Genomic DNA, 16,331 nt, shown 5'->3' on the forward strand with positions numbered 1-16,331 from the left:
ATGATATTAATTGTGCAACTAAGTGGAAAAACCGTCATCACAGCGGAACTATAATAACGATGCTTCATCTTTATGTAAGTAAAGATATATTTTCGACAAATGCTGCCTTGTCACTTACAATTGTCCCACTTGTATCTGTTTAGTCACCAGCAAATGATATTCTTTTTTTTTTTTTTGTGTTTATACAGTGATCTCCAGCAATATAAACATGTACATGAATGTATAAACACATGAGGATGAGTGCAAGCCCGAAACCGGTCGTGTGACAAATAAATAACTTTTTATTCTGACTGTTAGCGGAAATTTTTCTACACCCTATAAAGGAACAGTCACGGAGTTCAACAGCATCCACTGTGGATAAAATTCATTTAAGGTCTTATGGGACCAAACTGCTTAGGTCATCGGTCCCTAAGCTTACACACTATTTAATCAACTTAAACTAACGCTAAAGACGACACATACACACCTTTGTCCGAGGAAGGACTCGAACCTCCGACGAGGGGGCCGCTCGGACAGTGACAAGACGTCTCAGACCGCGCGGCTACCCCGCGCGGCCCGACATGAATCCCATCTATCATTTATGGGACATAACCGAGAGATCAGTTATGTCCAAAATCCTGCAACGGCAACATTTTCCCAGCCCAGTTATGGACGGCTATAGAGGCAGCATGGCTCAATATTTCTGCAGAGAACTCTCAGCGCCTTCTTGAGGCAATTGAGCCGTGGCGGCTCATATCGATAGTGCCCCTCTGGTGGTTTATCTTTCCTGCCACGGTCAGGGCGGTAAGCAGCGCCCTCTGGGGCCTACGGGAGGAGTAACGAGGCGGCGTCCTATGGAGTGGGGGGAGGGGGGGGGTGCTCCGGGACGTGGTGGAAGACGGTTGTCGGGTTGACGCAGCGAGTGTGGGACCTATCGCATGGAGATATACAAGTTGGCTCTGAACGGGAGGCGCCCTAGCAAGCAGCTGGAAGCGGGCGTCCTGTAATTTGTGTGAAGGAGTAATGATTTTTGCATTGGATGTCCCAGTGGTTCCCGAGAGTTGCGGTGGCTGCTTTCGGAGAAGAGAATTGGTAAGAACTTGTGTCTACGCTCTTTTCCGTACGATGTTGCTGCGTGCCGTTATAAACGGGTGAAAATCAGGCGCTTGTATTGACAATACGGGAACTGGTGATATAAAATTACATTTGTGATTGAGTCTCACTTGTACTGTGACAATTTAGAGGCGAAAACTGTGGTGGTTTCATTAGGTCTGGTTCTTTGCTCTGCAACTAAGGTAGTCAGTTATTTGGGGTAACTGAAGGAGCACCATTATGTTGGTCTAAGTGATACGTTCTCCACGTTTTGTCTATGGCTTTGCGAATCGAAATCCTGGGGGAGTACACGTGTGAGTAATTTGCTATTGTATTGATGGTTATGTTGTAAAGACTGTTCTCTGGAGTGTTAAATCACGCACTGATTTGTAGCCAATCTAAGCAGAAGTTACCATTGCTACTTGCTTACGTGCTACTGTCCTTATGATTGGCGTTGTCTGTCTTTTGATTGTGCGTGTGCTCAAGTTTAAAAAAAAAATTACGGCTACTATTCATAAGCGTAGTCCAGTAAGGAAATTGCTTAAGCTTTTATCATATGCTGGTCTCTTTGCCTATCACATTGGCTTTCTATGCAGTAACTGAGGGAATGTGTATGGTGGTTCAAGATTGTAGGCTGACTAGTATTTGAACTGGTGTTGAGGTTAAGGGCGAGATCAGCACCCCGCAAACCCGCACGCTGCGCGTGGTTAAATGTTCCGCTATTGGGGAGCCGACTCTCTGATCTTGGATTTTGTAAGGATACGTGATGAGTGCATCGCCGTAGTTTTTTGCGTGCTAAATTGCGGGGTGTCAGTGCCGTCCTAGGGCTCGACTTGTGATGTATGTTATGTTGAAAGGGAATTAAGTGTACCAAACTTAAGAGAGCTTTTAGTTTGTTTTAGACCTGTACATGGAATGATGTTGATATTTTGTCGATTGCGACAATAACTTCCTGTGTGGGGAGATCCTCTGAGGGACTTGTATTGTACTGTTGCAGTGCAGTCCATCTGAAACGTGCTGCTTAAAACTTGGGACTGCAGCTCTCTGATGTTATATATTACTGTTTAATCTTAAATGTCTTGGATGTAATATGGTTGTTGAGGATTATGTAATTAATTTTGATCGCTGGTTCCTTAAAGGAAGTATTTCGTTTTAAAATAGGTGCTCGGTCAGAGCCTATTTAAATATGATTTTAACTCGTCATTCAAATTTTCTAGTCTTGCTTTCTTCAAAGTCTATCAGTTAAATGATTGCTATTTGCCTGTTTAAATGTTTGAGTGACTTAAAGGAAAAGAATGTTATTTTGTAATTTGTACTGATTGCTCCTTTTGGGTAATACCTGACTTATGTGTTCAATAAATGAGTGTCTAGTCAATGGTGATGCACTGTTCTATTGCTAGCCTACCCCTTCCACTCCACAGCCTATTGAGCTGCTTTGTGTCGAAATTGTGTTCAGAACACCCCTCTGACCTGACACCTCAGCAATGTTACGCTGCGTTGCTGCACTACACCCGGCGAAAGGAGGTCTGACACGGTATTGGCAGGTCTCCCATGACTTTTGTCACCTTAGTGTAATTAAAGTGCAGCTACTAATAAAAGTCCAATGTGGGCTGCAATTGTCGTATGGCAGCGAACATGGTAAATACGCTAATTTGGAACAGATGTACACTGAAAAAAAAAGTTCCAATTTTGGATACCATGTGCACGTCTGGCTCTGTGGATGCATGAAAAACGTATATGTAGGCGATTAGGCATAGAACGTGAAATAAAGATGTTAAGCAAATGAGAAAGGCATAAAGTTGATTTCATTATTAACTGCTGCTTACACAATTTGTTCAATTTGAGCACCAGAGACATCGACGAGAAGACGTACAGCGCGAGATTATCACCTGGTGGCTAGAATAGGAACTATTTCTTCCAGAGTGAATCGGTTCCGCTTTAACGCATTACCATATCTACCAAGACTCGCTGCCATACAGTAATTACAGCCCACACTGGTCTTCTGGCAGTAGCTGTACTTTAATTATAGCCACTCAGTATATGCTGTAATTATATAATTGTGTACTGAGATACTGGTGTTCTGTTTATTTGATGTTGCAAGGAGGAGACCCTGACAAGTACACTACTGGCCATTAAAATTGCTACACCAAGAAGAAATGCAGATGATAAACGGGTATCCATTGGACAAATACATTATACTAGAACTGACATGTGATTATTCACGCAATTAGGGTTCATAGATCCTGAGAAATCAGTACCCAAAACAACCACCTCTGGCCGTAATAACGGCCTTGATACGCCTGGGCATTGAGTCAAACAGAGCTTGGATGGCGTGTACAGGTACAGCTGCCCATGCAGCGTCAACACGATATCACAATTCAACAAGAGTACTGACTGGCGTATTGTGACGCTCCAGTTGCTTGGCCACCATTGACCAGACGTTTTCAATTGCTGAGAGATCTGGAGAATGTGCTGGCCAGGGAAGCAGTCGAACATTTTCTGTATCCAGAAAGGCCCGTACAGGATCTGCAACATGCGGTCGTGCATTATCCTGCTGAAATGTAGGGTATCGCAGGGATCGAATGAAGGGTAGAACCACGGGTCGTAACACATCAGAAATGTAACGTCCACTGTTCAAAGTGTCGTCAATGCGAACAAGAGGTGACCGAGACGTGTAACGAATGGCACCCAATATCATCACGCCGGATGATACGCCAGTATGGCGATGACGAATACATGCTTCCAATGTGCGTTCACCGCGACGTCGCCAAACACGGATGCGACCATCATGATGCTGTAAACAGAACCTGGATTCATCCAAAAAATGATGTTTTGCCATTCGTGCACCCAGGTTCGTCGCTGAGTACTTCATCGCAGGCCCTCCTGTCTGTGATGCAGCGTCGAGGCTAACCGCAGCCATGGTCTCCGAAGTGATAGTCCATGCTGCTGCAAACGTCGTCGAACTGTTCGTGCAGATGGTTGTTGTCTTGCAAACATCCCCATCTGTTGACTCAGCCGGCCGAAGTGGCCGTGTGGTTAAAGGCGCTGCGGTCTGGAACCGCAAGACCGCTACGGTCGCAGGTTCGAATCCTGCCTCGGGCATGGATGTTTGTGATGTCCTTAGGTTAGTTAGGTTTAACTAGTTCTAAGTTCTAGGGGACTAATGACCTCAGCAGCTGAGTCCCATAGTGTTCAGAGCCATTTGAACCATTTTTTGTTCACTCAGGGATCGAGACGTGACTGCACGATCCGTTACAGCCATGAGGATAAGATGCCTGTCATCTCGACTGCTAGTGATACGAGGCCGTTGGGATCCAGCACGGCGTTCCGTATTACCCTCCTGAACCCACCGATTCCATATTTTGCTAACAGTCATTGGATCTCGACCAACGCGAGCAGCAATGTCGCGATACGATAAACCGCAATCGCGATATGATACAATCCGACCTTTATCAAAGTCGGAAACATGATGGTACGCATTTGTCCTCCTTACACGAGGCATCACAACAACGTTTCACCAGGCAACGTCGGTCAACTGCTGTTTGTGTATGAGAAATCGGTTGGAAACTTTCCGCATGTCAGCACGTTGTAGGTGTCGCCACCGGCACCAAGCTTGTGTGAATGCTCTGAAAAGCTAATCATTTACATATCACAGCATCTTGTTCCTGTCGGTTAAATTTTGCGTCTGTAGCATGTCATGTTCGTGGTTTAGCAATTTTAATGGCCAGTTGTGTAGTTCATCGGTGTTACACCGACTCAGCAAATAAGCACAAGAGCATGGACTCTCCGCGGCGGCGAGAACATCGGGTCACCACTGTCAGCATTACCCTTGTGCAATGTTGAGATCTGATGTCTGAAATGAGTGTATGAAAATGGATCAGTTCAGCATAAGGTGCGGTGGTGAAACTCATACAGGAACTTCCGGTAACACGGTCTTGATTCGCTGCCAGACCACTTGGAGCGCTTCAAGTTGGTCAGTCCTTCATCTCGTTTTCTTTTTGGCTGGTTTTTAGTCTTCTATGTTTGTTTTTGTTTCGTAGTTAACTGCAGTTGGTTTCATCACACTGTGCTGCTGAATACGATTTCTCGTGTGTATTGCAGTCTTTGAAATGTGTTGTAAATATGTTGCTCGTATTCTGATTGCATTCTGCTCGCATCCGTAATATTTTGTGGGGTAATTTAATCCACATTTGTTTTTGTTTCTTGTAAAACGGAAGCTGCTTTAGTTGCATGGTGTTCTGTTTAATTACGTATATTTGTTACTGCTTACGAATATGCGTGTGAACTGCTCGATTTAAATGCAATGTAACTATATTGCTTTTATTCTACTTCACTTGTATTTGCATCCGTTTCCGCACTTTCTCGCTTTTAACGGAGAACTCCATGTTAGCAGGTTTTGACAGCATTGATATTCAACTTTATTACATGTTGTCATGGAATGAGTATGTAATTCTGCTTTGAATGGTATTGCTTTCTGCCACTGAGAGCATTTCTCAGTGATGATGTGGAGAGTAATTATTATTACTTGGAGGATAAGGCTTCTTTAACTGACAAGCAAAACATGGGATTATTGCAAACTCGGACTAACAATCAAGAGCCTAACCCTTTATTCTCCACATCTAAATAATGTGCTGTGGTTATTAAATGTCAATGTAACTTTGAAACTGAAATAATTTGTTAATCTGCCACTCAGCCATTATTGATACCTGTGTCATTGTAACTGTCAGTCATTATGTATTATTGGTTTCTGATGTTTTAAATAGACTTAATTTATGAAATTCCTTCTCACAAGTTATGTAGTAGTTAACAGGACCCAAACAAACTCCTTTTTATTAAATTCATTCTCAGTAGCAATAAGCTTTAGCCGCTACTGCTGCATGCTGCTGCAATTTGCTGTAAACCACATGGAAAAAGGTAGTCACCTGAAGAGGTGAGTGCAAAACGTAGAGCCAAAACAGAGACACTGACACACCACAACGTGTCATGCACTCTAATCCAGTAAATTCCGTTGCACAAGCCATATTCTATATCACTTGAAAATTCTGTCAGATAGCTTAGGTATTAGTTGTTACAAGTTCGTTTGTTCCTGTAGTTTTTCATATTCAAAGACGCAGTCAGATAGCTTATCCAAATGTTAGTATTAAGTTTTTCGCGTAACGATCTGTTGAGGGCTTAAATGACACAGAAACTGACACTCACAAAACATGCACACAGTGTTATGCAGGTTAGATTCCGTTTACTGATAGGTTGCTTATCTAGTCCATTTTCACAGATGAACAGAGGCATATTTGTTGTAGCTATTTCCAGGGGCAGATGTGGACTCTGACCACAATCTGTTGGTTATGACCTGTAGATTAAAACTGAAGAAACGGCAAAAAGGAGGGAATTTAAGGAGATGGGACCTGGATAAACTGAAAGAACCAGAGGTTATACAGAGTTTCAGGGAGAGCATAAGGGAACAATCGACGGGAATGGGGGAGAGAAATACAGTAGAAGAAGAATGGGTAGCTTTGAGGGATGAAGTAGTGAAGGCTGCAGACGATCAAGTAGGTAGAAAGACGAGGGCTAGTAGAAATCCTTGGGTAACAGAAGAAATATTGAATTTAATTGATGAAAGGAGCAAATATAAAAATGCAGTAAATGAAACAGGCAAAAAGGAATACAAATGTCTCAAAAATGAGATCGACAGGAAGTGCAAAATGGCTAAGCAGGGATGGCTAGAGGACAAATGTAAGGATGTAGAGGCTTATCTCACTAGGGGTAAGATAGATACCGCCTACAGGAAAATTAAAGAGACCTTTGGAGAAAAGAGAACCGCTTGTATGAATATTAAGAGCTCAGAGGAAAACCCAGTTCTAAGCAAAGAAGGGAAAGCAGAAAGGTGGAAGGAGTATATAAAGGGTCTATACAAGGGCAATGTACTTGAGGACAATATTATGGAAATGGGAGAGGATGTAGATGAAGATGAAATGGGAGATATGATACTGCGTGAAGAGTTTGACAGAGCACTGAAAGACCTGAGTCGGAACAAGGCCCCCGGAGTAGACAACATTCCATTGGAACTACTGACGGCCTTGGGAGAGCCAGTCCTGTCAAAACTCTACCATCTGGTGAGCAAGATGTATGAAACAGGCGAAATACCCCCAGACTTCAAGATGAATATAATAATTCCAATCCCAAAGAAAGCAGGTGTTGACAGATGTGAAAATTACCGAACAATCAGTTTAATAAGCCACAGCTGCAAAATACTAACACGAATTCTTTACAGTCGAATGGAAAAACTAGTAGAAGCCGTCCTCGGGGAAGATCAGTTTGGATTCCGTAGAAACACTGGAACACGTGGGGCAATACTGACCTTACGACTTATCTTAGAAGAAAGATTAAGAAAAGGCAAACCTACGTTTCTAGCATTTGTAGACTTCGAGAAAGCTTTTGACAATGTTGACTGGAATACTCTCTTTCAAATTCTAAAGGTGGCAGGGCTAAATACAGAGAGCGAACGGCTATTTACAATTTGTACAGAAACCAGATGGCAGTTATAAGAGTCGAGGGACATGAAAGGGAAGCAGTGGTTGGGAAGGGAGTAAGACAGGGTTGTCGCCTGTCCCCGATGTTATTCAATCTGTATATTGAGCAAGCAGTAAAGGAAACAAAAGAAAAATTCGGAGTAGGTAATAAAATCCATGGAGAAGAAATAAAAACTTTGAGGTTCGCCGATGACATTGTAATTCTGTCAGAGACAGCAAAGGACTTGGAAGAGCAGTTGAATGGAATGGACAGTGTCTTGAAAGGAGGGTATAAGATGAACATCAACAAAAGCAAAACGAGGATAATGGAATGTAGTCGAATTAAGTCGGGTTATGCTGAGGGAATTAGAATAGGAAATGAGACACTTAAAGTAGTAAAGGAGTTTTGCTATTTGGGGAGCAAAATAACTGATAATGGTCGAAGTAGAGAGGATATAAAATGTAGACTGGCAATGGCAAGGAAAGCGTTTCTGAAGAAGAGAAATTTGTTAACATCGAGTATAGATTTAAGTGTCAGGAAGTCATTTCTGAAAGTATTTGTATGGAGTGTAGCCATGTATGGAAGTTCAACATGGACGATAAATAGTTTGGACAAGAAGAGAATAGAAGCTTTCGAAATGTGGTGCTACAGAAGAATGCTGAAGATTAGATGAGGCATTGAATAGGATTGGGGAGAAGATAAGTTTGTGGCACAACTTGACCAGAATAAGGGATCGGTTGGTAGGACATGTTCTGAGGCATCAAGGGATCACCAATTTAGTATTGGAGGGCAGCGTGGAGGGTAAAAATCGTAGGGGGAGACCAAGAGATGAATACACTAAGCAGATTCAGAAGGATGTAGGTTGCAGTAGGTACTGGGAGATGAAGAAGCTTGCACAGGATAGAGTAGCATGGAGAGCTGCATCAAACCAGTCTCAGGACTGAAGGCCACAACAACAACAACAACAACAACAATAAGTTACGAAATAAACACGTAAATCAATATTGGATGTACGACGAACGTATCCGTTAGGATGATGCGGCGAATTTTGGCGTTAATTGGTTACGGGAGCAGACGAGAGACGCGAGTGCCTTTGCTAACAGCACGACATCGCCTGTAGCGCATCTCTAGTGCCCCTGACCATATGGATTGGACCCTAGATGACTGAAAACCCGTGACCTGGTCAGATGAGCCTCGATTTCAGTTGGCAAGAACTCATGGTATGGTTCGAGTGTAATGCAGACGCTACGAAGTCATGGAGCTAAGTTGTGAAAGCTGTTGGTTGTCCCAAAGTGGAAGGGGTTGTGTTTACATGGAATGGACTGGGTTCTTTGGTCCACCTGAACCAATCATTGATTGGAGAAGGTTATGTTCGGCTACTTGGAAACCATTTGAAGCCACTCATGGACTTACGTTTCCACACAACGACGGAATTTTAATAGATGAAAATGCACCATGTCATTGGGCCATAATTGTTCGCAATTGGTTCGAGGAACGTTCTGGACAGTTCGACCGAATGGTTTCGCAACCCAGATCGCCAGACGTGAATCAGATCGAACACTTAATGGGACATAATCGATACGTCAGTTCGTACATAAAATCGTGCACCGACAACACTTTTGCAATTTTGGATGGCTACAGAGGCAGCGTGGCCCAATGTTTCTGCAGGAGACTTCGAACGACTTGTTCAGTCCACGTCATGGCAATTGTTGCACTACGACGGAAAAAAGAAGCTCTGACACGATATTAAGAGGTGTCCCATGACTTTTGACACCGTTGTGTATATGTTGAAGGTGCACTGACTGAATACAGGAAGGATACGTATCAAATGTAAAATGCGGGTAAATGCCTTAGGTCACAAACTATCAGTAGGTTAATCCTGAGAGGTACTTGTTTATGTACTCACCTTTCTTGGCTCTTGGCACAACTGAATTCGCTGAAGTTGGTGCACCTGTTGAAAGATAAAATTGTGTTAAGTTCCGATAAACGCATTAAAAAGGAAATGAAATAGATTCGGGGAAAAAAACGTGGAAAAATCTTACCAGAAAACATAGGACAAACATTTAGTACCTTTTTAAATTTTACGCTGAATTTTGCTTCAGACAGGCATTCACTAACACAAAGTCAAAACAGATTGAGAGGGAACAGATTGTTCCATCTCATTATAATTAGCTTGTTCCGTCACATTATATTGAATAGATGTTTGATATACTTTCATCGTTTTTCCAAATTCATGAAATGTTATAACTCGAGTGAAGAAATGGACTACCTGTTTATTTAGTTCATAATTACATAAATGCACTTCCTTTCCTTTATTCTTCTACGTTGCCTTGGGTTAATTAACTTTGAGTTTGTATTAAGAGTTCGTCTGCTGGTAGTGGCAAGGCAGAGATGTGGTCTCTTTGTAGGTTGGTTAGGGCCAACATAAATTTGGGGTAAAGGCAGCGATGATGCACTTGTTTGCCAGGGGTAGTTCGGGGTTGGTAACAGATTCCCCACCCCTCCAGGACGGAGGAGAACGACCGGTGAGGGCCGCCATGACAGGGATACTCTGGGGGAAGCTGTTGAACTGAGCGGAGGGAGTCGAGGACGATCTCCGTCTTTGCCGCCATATTCTTTGTGGCATAAGATATAATTATTATAGTGTAATTAATCCGCTCTTTTTCAGGATGGAAATAGTTAGCATGCCGTCGCGGCCATTCATTTTTTGAGAAATTTTACCTCTAAAATTAAGATTTTCAGTTAGGGTTTTTTTTCCATACGTGAGCGTGGAGGCTCACTTATCCATTTGTAGTAATGCAATCAGTTAGTGCCTTCAGCACACGAGAGCAGCAAAAGAATGAAAAATCATATAGTTCCACTTTTAGCAACAGCGTTTTGCAATTTTAAATTTCTTACTGATGTTGCTAAAGTAACACGGGGCCTCACCCTGCCTAATTAGCTTAACACATGGTCGTAACTGCTGACGAGAAACTTAGTCGATGATTCCGTGTGAAATGTGCTAGGATATACGTGTGTTTTGTGTGAGTTACTTAAGGCTCTAAGCGTGTGACGTAATTTTTTGGCAAATTCATAAATTTTGGGCACGGATCTTTTGATCATGACTATCCCCATCTGCAAGTAGCAACATGAGGCTCCATGTCTTAACTGATTGGTAAATAATAGGTTGTGCATGTGAGTAATTGTATAGATTAAAAACAACAATGAACAGGGGGGTGAGTACAAAAAAAAAAAAGTCTTGTTGTCGATTACCCACGCGTTGTCGAATTGCACGGCCAGGGAGCTACCACTTAGTTCTTGAAAATAGTTAAGGTGAGGACGCCGTAAATTGTTAATCTGCGTGTGCCAAATTTTATAAGATGTTTTATTTTTAAAGGAATTGTTTTTTGTGTATACGAGACATGTTTGTGTCTGCTTTGTTTCTCCCGTTTTCCCGCCACGAATCTTTGCTATAATTTTGACTAAGTGAACGGTGCTGAGAAGTAATGGAGAGAGTGACCATTGAGGAAACGAAGCGCGGTTCATTAATTCATAACGATTCGGTCCGAGTAACAACTTGGGGTGCAAATTTCAACCACTGCCCAAGCAGACAGACTACAGATGCAGCAACGTAGATCCCTCCCCTTCCTACTGCACGATAGTATAAACGAGACCAGATTTCTGATGTTATAAGTACCTTCAGTGAGAGAGAGTGTTGAATAGATTTCTGATAATATGGGCACCTTCAGCGCTAGATAAGATAGAATTTATTCGTCTTTGCTCAGTTAATTGCAATTATGAGATCGTTTAAGTAGCGAGTAAAAAAATGGTTATAATATTCATAAAGTTTCTGGGTAAATAATAAAAATGTCATGTGAATTTAATTTCATGGATTCAGTGACTGATCGTAAGATCCTCATCATGTGTAGAGAACAATGTTAGTACTACATTGAAGTCATGATAATCTGGCGGGAATGAAAATCAACACGGACAGAGAATATAGATCATGTTAGAGCGTCGTATTTAGTTGCTTGCCCACTTGGCTGCTTGAGCCATCCCCCACATTATCCGTTGCGAAATCTTAATGTGATAATCGCCTAATCAATCAAATACTAACTTCGGGCCATCCCCTTTCAATGAATCCTTACCAAGCGGGTAAGCAGCGCGTATATGAGATGCCTTGGCACACACGCAACCGGCACGTTCTAACATAGACTGGAATAAAGAGAAAAAAGATAACAACGGGGAAGGTAACCGTTCAAGGTAACGGATACAATACATGTTAACGTAAGGCGTTGATGAAATGTCTTTGTCTATCTCAACCATGACGATATTGGTATTTACAGTGACCGACACTGAGTATTAAAATTATGGTTCTTCAATGGGACTTTAAAATTAATGAAACAGTTATGGTTATTAATTCACGCTTTTATTTTGTTTTACGCAGATGTGTAAGGCGACCAACGTAACGTGGTAAACGGTTCGAGATGTTGACATGTTTTTCGGCAAATGATAATACTCAAAGAGTCAAGTACTTTGTTGTACAGTTGGCCGAGATTTTAAAAGAAATAATTCCTTTTAATAATCTATATTCTTCTTTTAACAACTTTCAAGCTATTAGTAACGTGATATTTGTTATAGTTTGTATTGGAACTTTTGCTAAAAATAAAACAGCAGGGAATTTATTAAACATTCCAAGGCTGCTGGCACGGCGTGGTTTTACCTGTGTGGCTACGGAAACATCAGCAACCAGGGCGGAATTTTGATTGTCGCAACTATCTTGTCGCTGATACTTATCAAGTTTTCCGCACATCAAAGCAAACGCTACAACCGGAGAAGAGTGGAGAAATAAATCGGCGATCTTATTTTGTAAAATAACAATCTGCACATTTGCCTTAAAGGACTGCGAGTCCATTGCCATAAACACTCTGCCGCCTCGCCTGATGTGAATGTACTCGCAGACCGTGATATTTTAGGCATTTTTGTTCTTTCTCCAGGCTTTTATGCCATGTCTTTGCGGGGTCAGCTTTTATTCAGAATTTGACAATGTTATCCCCTTCGCCCCCCGCCCCTCACCGCCGGGCCGGAATTTGTGAACCCCACCTCTATGCTTCTAGTATGATTCATATGAAAGTCTGAGAACGTTTTCGATATGTTAGCGAGTCGTGTAACTGAAGCGGGACGTTGCAACCAGCCCAGTATTCACCTAGGCGGATGTGGTAAACCACCTAAAAACCACGTCCAGGTTGACCAGCACACCGGTCCTTGACGTTAATCTGCATATTCAATCTGGACCGGCTCGCCTCCCCAGATCCCAGAAGCGGCGTGCTAACGACATTGCCCACCTGCGCTTTCCGTTTTGTCAGGTGACTGTCAACTAACCAGAGCGATCTAATTGGAAGCCGTTGTCCCATCAGCGATAACAGGCGACGCTACAGGCACCGAATGTGGAAAACGTCCATCTCACTTGCCCCATCGCTATCGCAACCCAACACAGCGGACTGAAGCCAATCGATGGCTGTTTCCGGATAATGGCCAATTGCCCCTGAATTTGTACACAGCAGGTGCAAAGCCGATGCATCTACAATCTTTCGCAGGGATCTTCCAAACCGTTCAAATGGCTCTAAGCACGATGGGACATCTGAGGTTGTTAGGTTTAAGTAGTTCTAAGTCTAGGGGCTAATGACCTCAGATGTTGTCCCATCGTGCTTAGAGCCATTTGAACGGTTTGGCAGACCCCTGCGAATGATTGTAGATGCATCGGTTCTGCACCTGCTGTGTACAAATTCAGGGGCAATGGATGATGTCGTCCAGGATACCGAGTAGCATACATAGCACACGCCCATTGGGCATTTTGATCACAATAGCCACACATCAACACGATATCGACCTTTTCCGCCGTTGGTAAACGGTTCATTTTAACACGGGTAATGTATCACGAAGCAAATACCATCCGCACTGATACCACGTACTTATATGTTTGTGACTATTACAGAGCCATCTATCACAAAGCGAAAAAAGTGGTCCAACTAAAACATTAATATTTATTTACGTACTACGCGAATATGTGATGAAAAATGGGGGTTCCTATTTTAAAAAAACGCAGTTGATATCCGTTTGACTTATGGCAGCGCCATCTAGCGGGCCAACCATAGCGCCATCTGGTTTCCCTCTTCAAGCTAGACAAGTTTCGTTCTTTGTAGTTTTTTCGTTTGATGCTTATTTCGTGAGATATTTGGCCCGGTCACTATCAATGGACCACGCTGTATATATATAGTCACTTAGAAGAAGGTGTAATTAGATGAATGACGAACACTAACTTCACTTAACGAAGGTTTATTCAGCACTTGCACATACAAGAGCGCGGAGCGAACTGCCCCCAGCCAGAACACATACAGTATATATACAGCTACAGAAAACTCCAGTACTATGTTTCTTGAGTTTTTGGATACTTTTGGAATGTACTCGAATCAAATATAGAAATTAAAATTGTACGATCCACGTGGGTTTTGAACGCACGACCCTCCATGCAACAGTTTAGTATCATAACCACTACACGACAGTGCTACCCAGCTTCTTCTGCGACAATATATATACCGTCATTTTTTATAGTATATAAACATACACATATATATTGACAATAAAAAGGAAGCACCACAATTGAATTATCCAAATATCACGGAAATTGGTAGATATGATGTGCATCTATAGACAAACAAATGATTACAGTTTCAGAAAAATCGGGATGCTTTATTCGAGAGGAGAGCTTCATACATTGATCATTGGGGGAAGTGGCAACAAAACGACTATTCACGTTGGTGTGTAGAATATATGAGTCTGGCGATATACCATCTGACTTTCGGAAAAGCATCATCCACACAATTCCGAAGACGGAAAGAGCTGACAAGTGCGAGAATTATCGCACAATCAGCTTAACAGCTCATGCATCGAAGCTGCTTACAAGAATAATATACAGAAGAATGGAAAAGAAAATTGAGAATGCGCTAGGTGACGATCAGTTTGGCTTTAGGAAAAGTAAAGGGACGAGAGAGGCAATTCTGACGTTACGGCTAATAATGGAAGCAAGGCTAAAGAAAAATCAAGACACTTTCATAGGATTTGTCGACCTGGAAAAAGCGTTCGACAATATAAAATGGTGCAAGCTGTTCGAGATTCTGAAAAAAAGTAGGGGTAAGCTACAGGGAGAGACGGGTCATATACAATATGTACAACAACCAAGAGGGAATAATAAGAGTGGACGATCAAGAACGAAGTGCTCGTATTAAGAAGGGTGTAAGACAAGGCTGTAGCCTTTCGCTCCGACTCTTCAATCTGTACATCGAGGGAGCAATGATGGAAATAAAAGAAAGGTTCAGGAGTGGAATTAAAATACAAGGTGAAAGGATATCAATGATACGATTCGCTGATGATATTGCTATCCTGAGTGAAAGTGAAGAAGAATTAAATGATCTGCTGAACGGAATGAACAGTCTAATGAGTACACAGTATGGTATCAGAGTAAATCAGACAAAGACGAAGGTAATGAGAAGTAGTAGAAATGAGAACAGCGAGAAACTTAACATCAGGATTGATGGTCACGAAGTCAATGAAGTTAAGGAATTCTGCTACCTAGGCAGTAAAATAACCAATGACGGGACGGAGCAAGGAGGACATCAAAAGCAGACTCGCTACGGCAAAAAAGGCATTTCTGGCCAAGAGAAGTCTACTAATATCAAATACCGGCCTTAATTTGAGGAAGAAATTTCTGAGGATGTACATCTGGAGTACAGCATTGTATGGTAGTGAAACATGGACTGTGGGAAAACCGGAACAGAAGAGAATCGAAGCATTTGAGATGTGGTGCTATAGACGAATGTTGAAAATTAGGTGGACTGATAAGGTAAGGAATGAGGAGGTTCTACGCAGAATCGGAGAGGAAAGGAATATGTGGAAAACACTGATAACGAGAAGGGACAGGATGATAGGACATCTGCTAAGACATGAGGGAATGACTTCCATGGTACTAGAGGGAGCTGTAGAGGGCAAAAACTGTAGAGGAAGACAGAGATTGGAATACGTCAAGCAAATAATTGAGGACGTAGGTTGCAAGTGCTACTCTGAGATGAAGAGGTTAGCACAGGAAAGGAATTCGCGGCGGGCCGCATCAAACCAGTCAGTAGACTGATGACCAAAAAAAATTGAGCAAGTCTGTAATGCGTTGGTCCACCCCTGACCCTTACGTAAGCAGTTATTCGACTTCGCATTGATTAATAGTGTTGTTCTATGTCCTCCTGAGGGATACCGTGGCAAATTATGCCCAACTGGCGCGTCACGTCGTCAAAGTCTCGAGCTGGTTGTAGAGCCCTTCCGATAATGCTGCTAACGTTATCATTTGGGGATCGATCCGGCGACCTTGCTGGCCAAGATAGGGTGCGGTAAGCCGAAGACAAGCAGTAGAAACTCTCGCCGAGTGCAGGTAGCCGTTATCTTGCTGTAATGTAAGCCCAGTATGGCTCGCCATGAAGGGAAAGAAAATGGGCGTAGAATGCCGTCGATGTAAGGCGCCGCGGATGGCAACCAAAGGGGCTCTGTATGGCTTTAGAAAGCAGAGAGGCAATTCTGACGTTGCGGTTGATAACCAAAGACACGTTCTTTGGATTTGTCGACCCGGAAAAAGCCTTCGACAATGTAAAATGGTGCAAGATGTTTACAAGTCTGAGAAAAATGGGGGCAAGCTACAGGGAGAGACGGGTAACAGACAATATGTACAAGAG

General features: G+C 42.6%; 1 protein-coding gene across 1 annotated transcript in view; it reads right to left on the reverse strand.

Annotated features, from left to right (window-relative positions):
• The window catches only part of LOC124544636 (tyrosine-protein phosphatase non-receptor type 7-like), a 366,221-nt gene that overhangs the window by 243,776 nt on the left and 106,114 nt on the right, over window positions 1-16,331 (reverse strand). Inside the window, exon 2 of the mRNA XM_047123247.1 lies at window positions 9,485-9,529. The gene's annotated coding sequence lies outside the window, so the exon portion shown is untranslated. The remainder of the gene's footprint in view (window positions 1-9,484; window positions 9,530-16,331) is intronic.

The sequence above is a fragment of the Schistocerca americana genome, chromosome 8, assembly GCF_021461395.2.
Source record: "Schistocerca americana isolate TAMUIC-IGC-003095 chromosome 8, iqSchAmer2.1, whole genome shotgun sequence".
NCBI classification, from domain to species: domain Eukaryota; kingdom Metazoa; phylum Arthropoda; class Insecta; order Orthoptera; family Acrididae; genus Schistocerca; species Schistocerca americana.